Source organism: Piliocolobus tephrosceles, chromosome 15, assembly GCF_002776525.5.
Source record: "Piliocolobus tephrosceles isolate RC106 chromosome 15, ASM277652v3, whole genome shotgun sequence".
Taxonomy (NCBI): domain Eukaryota; kingdom Metazoa; phylum Chordata; class Mammalia; order Primates; family Cercopithecidae; genus Piliocolobus; species Piliocolobus tephrosceles.
The window spans coordinates 27,112,063-27,121,274 of record NC_045448.1 but is presented as its reverse complement, the minus strand read 5'-3'; the positions used below and the strand labels follow the sequence as shown (position 1 = coordinate 27,121,274).

Here is a 9,212-nt window from a genome sequence, read left to right as displayed (position 1 = left end):
CACCTTATCGCTTAACAGTCTTGTATCTCTAAAATGAAACACCTTGCCCATTGCGCTGGGAATCCCTCCATTTTGTGAGGGACGCAAAATGTGGAGTGGAGGATGCGGGCATCGATCCCGCTACCTCTCGCATGCTAAGCGAGCGCTCTACCATTTGAGCTAATCCCCCGCCTGCTGCTTAGTTTGTTCCCTTTGCCTTACAGGTTCACTGCACAGTTCACTGACCAGCGGATGAACCACAGTTCAGAACATTTATTTAGCATAGTATCATCCATATGCAAGATTCTAAAAATCAGGCATATAATTGTGTGCTTAAGCAGAAAACCTCATTCTAAAACACGTTACCACATTTACACTGAACGCACAAAGAGCGTTACGGTATACTACATACTACTGTGAGTCCTTTGGTCTAAGGGCAGTACTCATGCTAAGTCACGGGAGGCCTATAAGCCTTTCCCCTTATGAGACAATTTGATTAAATTGAGGCTAAAAATGGTACACGAAGTCCTTCGAGCCGGAATCGAACCAGCGACCTAAGGATTGCCACAGTTACCATCCACTACAGTCCTCCGCTCTACCAACTGAGCTATCGAAGGCTCCGCCGTGGTAAGGTGCTGCTGACAGCCCTCTAATGCTTACCACAATCTCATCCAGTCATGACCACTGCCTTCTCCCGCTGAAGGAACCTGCCGGGGCCTCACAGAGGTGAAGAAGCCAGACACCCAAAGGCAAGGAAAGGAAGCTGCCTAAAGTTCAGGTTCTCAGCCCAGAACGAAGACCACACCGGCCCTGAGCTTCCCGGCTTTTTAACAAAATGCTCCCAACGCTCCGCGGTGGTTTCTCCAGGATGGCTAACGCCCAGCCCGCCGCCGCCTCCTGGAGCTCCGGTGCAGCGCTTGTGCCGTGGTGCCTGCACTCACAGGAGCTTTGCGACCGCGACGCGCAAACCCTGCTCGAGAGCCGATGGGCCACTTTGGCTGCTCCTGCTCCACATTTCCCTCGGCTTCTCCGGGCGTGTTCTCCTGACGCGAAGGACATTCGCTCGGCCAATTAACTCAGGTTTTGTCAGGCTCTATTCATCCTGACCAGTGCAAGAGACGGTGACCGCGGGGCGCTGCAGGCTTCGGCGCGGCGCGAGATCCGGCGGCGCCGACCCCCATGGGCCGCCCTGGGATCGAGGGCCTGGCTGCGTGGCCCGAAGGCGCGGGGAGGGGGCTACGCGCCAGGAGAGGGCGGTGGGGCTGCAGCACAGGCTTTCCTGCCCTCGGAAGCGCTCGCAAGCCTGGAGGATTCCCCTGCGGTAGACCTGGGATGGTGGGGGGCGCGCAGCCCGGTGGGTCCCTGAAGCCTCCGAGACCCATGTGAGGTCGGGGTCGGGGCGGCCTTGCAGTGCCCGGTACAGGCCACTGGTCTCCCTTTTAGGTTTTTGCACAGGTCTGCTTACTCTCGGAAATCTTGGGTTCCCCAGGGCCGGGGAAGGGTCTTCTGCCTCCTCTGGGGCCTCTCCCCCGGCACTGTGGATGACTAAGTGTCCTGCGTGGGGTCAAGGAGTGACCCCACGGGTTCCCCCATCTCTGTCACTAGCCAGCTCACACCTTCGCCTGTCTTTTCCATGTGTTTTTTCCACAGTCTTTTGCTCACCGGATTTTTAACAACCGATATAAACCTAAACCTCAACTCCTCTGTGAAGCCCTGCTTGGTCGTCCTGTGGAGTGGGTGTGCCGGGAGACCTGGCCTCAATTTCCAGCTCTGGGCCAACGTCCTGTGCTACCTTGAGCCAACATCGCCCGCGAATCCAGGTCTGGTGATGCTTTCTAGCCCCTTGCAGCTCCAGCATTTGATGGGTTCTCTCAGGCTGAGCTTTATATCCGAAGTTTCTAGATATAAAGGTGTGTCAACATTTAGATAGAAGAATATAGAAGATCTGCACTGAAGGAGTAGCCTGCCCCTCCACACCTGTGGGCGTTTCTCATTAGGTGGAACCAGAGACTTGAGAAAAGAAATGAGACACAGAGACAAAGTATAGAGAAAGAAAAAGTGGGCCCAGGGGACCGGCGCTCAGCATACAGAGGACCCACAACGGCACCGGTCTCTGAGTTCCCTTAGTATTTATTGACAATTATCTTTAACATCTTAAAGATAAGAGGAATGGCAGGACAATAGGATCACTGTAGGGAGAAAATTAGCAGAAAGACATATGGATAAAGATCTCTGTGACATGGGTAAGCTCAAAGGAAAATGCTGTGCCTTGATACGCATATGCAAACACGTCCATAAACCTTTTAGCAGCGTTGCTCCAGCAAGTCTAGCCAGCAAGTCCAGCCAGCAAGTCCCACCTTATGCCTTAAGGCGGTTTTCTCCTATCTCAGTAAACAGTAAACAGCATACAATGGGGTCTCACACCGAGATGCTCCATTGCCCAGGGACGGGCAGGATTTTTAACCAGCAAGCTGCCTTCAGGCACTTGTTTAACAAAGACACATCCTGCACAGCCCAAAATCCATTAAACCTTGAGTCACCACAGCACATGTCTGTTGCAAGGACAAGGTTGGGGGTAGGGTCATAGATTAACAGCATCTCAAATACAGACAAAATAGGAGTCTCTTACGTCTACTTCTTTCTATATAGACACAGTAACAGGCTGATCTCTCTTTCTTTTCCCCACATGCATAACTTTTATTATTCATTATCAAAAAAATGGCATTCATGGCCAGGCGCGGTGGCTCTCACCTGTAATCCCAGCACTTTGGAAGGCCCAGGCGGGCGGATTGCCTGAGTTCAAGAGTTGGAGACCAGCCTGGCCAACATGGTGAAACCTCGTCTCTACTAAAATACAAAAATAATTAGCCAAGCATGGCGGCGCGCGCCTCTAATCCCAGCTACTCAGGAGGCTGAGGTGGGAGAATCGCTTGAACGTAGGAGGCGGAGATTGCAGTGAGCCTAGATTATGCCACTGCACTCCAGCCAGGGAGACAGAGAGAGACTCTGTCTCAAAGAAAAGGCCGCATGCAGTGGCTCACGCCTGTAATCCCAGCATTTTGGGAAGCCGAGGCGGGTGAATCCCCTGAGTTCAGAAGTTTGAGACCAGCCTGGCCAACATGGAAACCCCTTTTCCACTAAAAATTTTAAAAAATTAGCTGGATGTGGTAGCGCATGCCTGTAATCCCAGCTACTTGGGAGGCTGAGGCAGGAGAATCGCTTGAACCCAGGAGGCGGAGGTTGCAGTGAGCCAAGATCGTGCCACTGCACTCCACCTTGGGAGACAGAGCAAGACTCCATCTCAAAAAACAAATAAACAACAACAACAAAAAACCTCTCAACAGATAGAAGTCCAGGATCAGAAGGCTTCAGGGTGAATGCTAGCAAACATTTAAATAATTAACACCAGTCCTTTCTTTTTCTCAGATCACTAAATGAAGGTAACACCAAAATGAAGGTAACATCAATCCTTTCAAACCGTTCGAAAAAATAGAAAAGAAGGGAATAGTTTCTAATTGATTATATGAGACCAGCATCATTCTGATGGCACAGCCAGACAAAAAGACCACAAGAAAACTACAGATCAACGTCCCTTATGAATATCGATGCAAAAATCCTCAACAAAATACAAGCTAACTGAATCCAATAGCATATTAAAAGGAGAATACTATGACCAAGTTAGATTTATTGAAGGAATGTAAGAGTGTTCAACATAAGAAAAATAAATCAATGTAGGCCGGGCCTGGTGGCTCACGCCTGTAATCCCAGCACTTTGGCAGGCTGAGGTGGACGGATCACCTGAGGCCAGGAGTTCGAGACCAGCCTGGCCAACACAGTGAAGCCCCATCTCGACTAAATATACAAAAATTAGCTGGGCGTGGTGGTGCACGCCTGTAATCCCAGCTACTCGGGAGGCTGAGCCAGAAGAATTTCTTGAACCCAGAAGGCAGGGGCTGCAGTGAGCCGGCCACTGCACTCCAGCCTGGGAGACAAAGCAAAGACTCCATCTCAAAAAAAGAAACAAAGAAAAATAAATCAATGTGATATACCACATTAATAAAATGAAGGAAAAAAACACGTTATCTCAATTGATGCAGGAAAGGTACTTGACAGAATTCATCACCCTTTCAGGAAAAGTAGAAACTCAGAAAACTAGAAATAGAAAGGAACTTCCTCAGCATCCTCAGCATGATAAAGAACATTTAAGAAAAACCCACAGCTAACATAAAACTCAACGGTGAAGGTCAGAAACAACCACTAAGGTCAGGAACAAGACAAAGATGCCTACTTTCACCGTTGCTACTCAACATTGTACTGGAATTTCTGGCCAGAACAACTAAGCAAGAAAAAGAAATAAAAGGCATCCAAACTGGAAAAGAAGAAATAAAACTATCCCTCCTTGCAGATGATATTATCTTATATATAGAAAATATCAAAGAATCTACCAAAAAAAAAAACTATTAGAAAAAAAAAACTGTTAGAGAAAATTCAGCAAAGTTGCAGAGAACAAGATCAACATGCAAAAAACCCAATTGTGCTTCTTTACACCAATAATGAACAGCCTGAAAGAAAATTAAAAATGTAACTTCTGGGCATGGTGGTACAGGCCTGTAATCCCAGCACTTTGGGTGGCGGAGGTGGGAAGATGGCTTGAGCTCAAGAGTGCAAGACCACCCAGGGCAACATGGTGAAACCGCATTTCTACAAAAAAACACAAAAATTAGCTGGGCATAGTGGCGTATGCCTGTAGTTCCAGCTACTCAGGAGGTTGAGGTGGGAGGATCACCTGAGCGCAGGGAGGTTGAGACTGCAGTGAGCTGTGATCAAGCCACTGCACTGCAGCCTGGGTAACTGAGTGAGAACCTGTCTCCAAAATAATAATAATAAAAAAAGGCCAGGTGCGGTGACTCACGTCTGTAATCCCAGCACTGTGGGAGGCCTAGGTGGGAGGATCACTAGAGGCCAGGAGTCTGAGACCAGCCTAGCCAACAGGGAGAAACCCTGGTCTCTACTAATAGGATGAAGTCTGCATCTGTAATCCCAGCTACTCGGGAGACTGAGGCAGTAGAATTGCTTGAACCTGGGAGGTGGAGGTTGCAGTGAGGTGAGACGGCGCCACTGCACTCCAGCCTGGGCAACTGAGTGAGACTCTGTCTCAAAACAATAAAAAATAAATTTAAAAAGAAGAAAAATATTTCCTACCTGGAACCTAAATCTTTCTCTTTGGTGGGAGGCATTGTAACTTAAAATATGTGTAGTAGGCTGGGCGCAGTGGCTTATGCCTGTAATCCCAGCACTTTGGGAGGCCAAGGCGGGCAGATCACGAGGTCAGGAGATTGAGACCTTCTTGGCTAACACAGTGAAACCCCGTCTCTACCAAAAATACAAAAAATTAGCCGGGCGTGACGGCACATGCCTGGAGCCCTAGTTACTCAGGAGGCTGAGGCAGGATAATCACTTGAACCCGGGAGGCAAAAGTTGCAGTGAGCCAAGATCACGCCACTGCACTCCAGCCTAAGCGACAGAGGGAGATTCCGTCTCAAAAAAAAAAAAAAAAAAAAAAATGTGTAGTAACTTCCATGGAGCTGTCTGGGACAGACTGGGTATCTCCTGGCCTTCCAAGTGAGGTGAGCTGTTAATAACAGCACCCACTCATATAACTGAAGAGTATATCTATGGATGAAGGCTAGGGTATTTGGAAATATATAAACTATGAAAGGTGTAAATATGTTTTATTGTAGATAATGTATAAGATAGCTATTTAGAACAATAGTAAAAGCCACAGAGTGGGAGAAAATATTTCCAAGAGGCATATCTAATAAAGGACTGTTATCCAAAATATATAAAGAACTCTTAAAACTCCACAATAAGGGCAGGCATGGTGGTTCACACCTATAATCCCAGTGCTTTGGGAGGCAGAGGCAGAAAAACTGCTTGAGGCTGAGAGTCTGAAACCAGCCTGAGTGACACACAGCAATGTCTACAAAAAAATTTTTTTTTTAATTAGCCTGGCATGGTGGTGTGTGCCTATAGTCCTAGTCCTAGCTACTCGGGAAGCTGAGGTGGGAGGATTGAGGTTGCAGTGAGCTGTAATTGCACCATTGCACTCCAGCCTGGGTGGCAGAGCAAGACCCTGTTTCTTAAAACCAAAACAAACAAAGTAAAACAAAACCCTCAACAATAAGAAAATGAACAACCCAATTAGAAAATGGAGAAGAGATCTGGACACCTCACCAAAGAAGATTACACAAATGGCAAATAAGCATATGAAAAGATGCTCAACTTCATTACGGAATTGCAAATTAAGTATCTTCATCCACCTATGAGAACGGTGAAAATCCAAAATACTGACAAAACCCAATAAGGATGTATAGCAATAGGAACTCTAATCCACTGCTGATGAGAATGCAAAATGATACAGCCACTTTGGAAGACAGCTTGATGTTTTTCATAAAACTAAACATACTCTTATCATACGATCATTTGTGCTCCTTGGTATTTAGCTAAATGTGTTTGAAAACTTATGCCCACACAAAAACCTAAACACAGAGGTTTATAGCAGCTTTACTCATAATTGCGAAACTTGGAAGCAACCAAGATGTCCTTCAGTAAGTGAATGGATACATTTTGGTACATCCAGACAAGGGGATATTATACAATGCTAAAAAGAAATGAGCTATCTAGCCATGAAAAGACATGGAAGAATCTTAAAGACAAATTACCAAATGGCCGGGCGCGATGGCTCATGCCTGTAATCCCAGCACTTTGGGAGGCCGAGATCACTTGAGTACAGGAGTTTGAGACCAGCCTGGCCAGCATGGTGAAACCGTGTCTCCACTAAAAATACAAAAATTAGCCAGGCATGGTGGCACCCACCTGTACTCTCAGCTACTTGGGAGGTTGAGGTGGGAGAATTGCTTTAAACCAGGAGGCAGCAGTTGCAGTGAGCCAAGATCGCACCACTGCACTCCAGCCTGGGTGACAGCGTGAGACCCTGTCTAAAAAAAAAAAAAAAAAATTACCAAGTGAAAGAAGCCAATCTGAAAAGGCCACATGGTATGATTTTCACTATATGGAATTCTGGAAAAGACAAAACTGGAGAGAATAAAAGATCAGTGGTTCCTTGGGCTCTGGGGGAAGGAGGGAGGGAGGAATAGGTAGAGCATAGGAGATTTTCATGGCAGTGAAACTCTGTATAATGGTGGATACATGCTATTGGACAGTTACCAAAACCTACAGTGTACAACGCAGATAGCGAACCCTAATGTAAGCTATGGACTTACATTATGGACGATGTGTCAGTGTAGGTTCATTGATTACAACAAATGTACCACTCTGGTGTGGGATGTTGATGGTGGGGGAGGTTGTGGGGCGTGGGGGCGGGTTGGGGAGGAAATACATGGAAACACTCAATTTTGATGTGAACCTAAAACTGCTTTAAAAACAGTCTATTCAGGCCGGTCATGGTGGCTCACACCTGTAATCCCAGCACTTTGAGAGGGCAAGGCAGGTGGATCACCTGAGGTCAGGAGTTTGAGACCAGCCTGGCCAACATGGTGAAACCGCCCCTCCACTAAAAATACAAAAAATTTAGCTGGGCGTGGTGGCAGGCACCTGTATAGTTCCAGCTACTTGGGAGGCTGAGGCTGGAGAATCACTTGAACCTGGGAAGCAGAGGTTGCAGTGAGCCGAGATTGTGCCATTGCACTCCAGCCTGGGGAACAAGAGCAACACTCTGTCTCAAACAAACAAACAAAAAAGTCTACTCAAAAATTAGTAAGCGATGCAGTAACACAGAAAAAGTTACATCAAGGCACATTCAACAACACATTCAAAGTCAACATTTGTATTAATAGGCAGAATAGACAATATTTACTAAATATTCACCCATACCCTGAACAGTGGACACTCCCTCCAAATTCCTTCTTATACCTCAAGTAGAGTGTCAAAACTGTCCAGTATAAAAGGGGCACATAGGGAAAAGCAAGCCCCTCATAGGGAAAAGCAAGGCCCTTTCTCCCCTCAACAACTTAGATCACTCTAAGTGTCCACTTAAATTCAAACTCCTTTAGGTGAAGTAAGACAGCAAAATGCTCAGAGATCACTGAACTACTGAAATGTCTGTGTAGGGCTGGGCATGGTGGCTCATGCCTGTAATATCCCAACACTTTGGGAACCCGAGGTGGAGGATCACTAGAGACCTGGAGTTTACTGATTATATCAATCAATGAACCTATAATCAGTGGGACCAGCCTAGGCAACATAGTGAGAGGCCATCTTTACAAAAAAAATTTTTTTTTTTTTTTGAGTCGGAGTCTTGCTCTGTCACCCAGGCTGGAGTGCAGTGGCCGGATCTCAGCTCACTGCAAGCTCCGCCTCCTGGGTTCAGGCCATTCTCCTGCCTCAGCCTCCTGAGTAGCTGGGACTCGCCCGCTAGTTTTTTTTGTATTTTTTAGTAGAGACCGCTACCTCGCCCGGCTAGTTTTTTTTGTATTTTTTAGTAGAGACGGGGTTTCACCATGTTAGCCAGGATGGTCTCGATCTCCTGACCTTGTGATCCGCCCGTCTCGGCCTCCCAAAGTGCTGGGATTACAGGCTTGAGCCACCACGCCTGGCCTACAAAAAATTTAAAAAAATGTAGCCGGGAATGGTGGCATGCACCTGTAGTCCCAAATACTCGGGAGGCTGTGGTGTGAGGATCATTGAGCCCAGGAGTTTGAGGCTGCGGTGAGCTGTGATCACGAACCACTTCACTCCAGCCTGGGCAACAGGGAAAGACCCTGTCTCTTTAAAACAAAACAAACGCCTGTGTAATTGACACTGGGTCATTCTGAAATAGGGTAGGGCAGGCATGCCTGGCTCTGTGGGAAACAATCCACCCTGTCTATGGTGGTGGCATTTTGTGAATGGACTGGCAACATAGCAGGCATGAGCTCAGCAACACTATCTGCCTAGTAATATTATCCATTGTAGTAAGTCAGGCTACCCATCAAGCTGCCCTGCTCTAAAACTGAAGTGTGGATTGGACACAAATAACCAGAGGAATCCAGAAATCTGCTGGAGGCTTAGGAAAACAAAAGGAAGTTTCATAGTGAGGTATGCATATTATTTTCAAGTCCACGAAAGAACTGCTAATAGGCCGGGCGCAGTGGCTCACGCCTGTAATCCCAGCACTTTGGGAGGCCGAGGCAGGCGGATCACGAGGTCAGGAGATCGAGACCATCCTGGCTAAC

General features: G+C 47.1%; 2 non-coding genes across 2 annotated transcripts; both read right to left on the bottom strand.

The window, feature by feature from the left end:
- Window positions 1-96: 96 nt before the first annotated feature.
- TRNAA-AGC lies at window positions 97-169 on the bottom strand. The gene has a single exon. It is a non-coding gene; the product is annotated as a tRNA-Ala (tRNA).
- A 336-nt stretch (window positions 170-505) lies between these two features.
- TRNAY-GUA lies at window positions 506-596 on the bottom strand. The gene is given in 2 exon segments: window positions 506-541; window positions 560-596. It is a non-coding gene; the product is annotated as a tRNA-Tyr (tRNA).
- Between the last annotated feature and the right edge of the window lie 8,616 nt (window positions 597-9,212).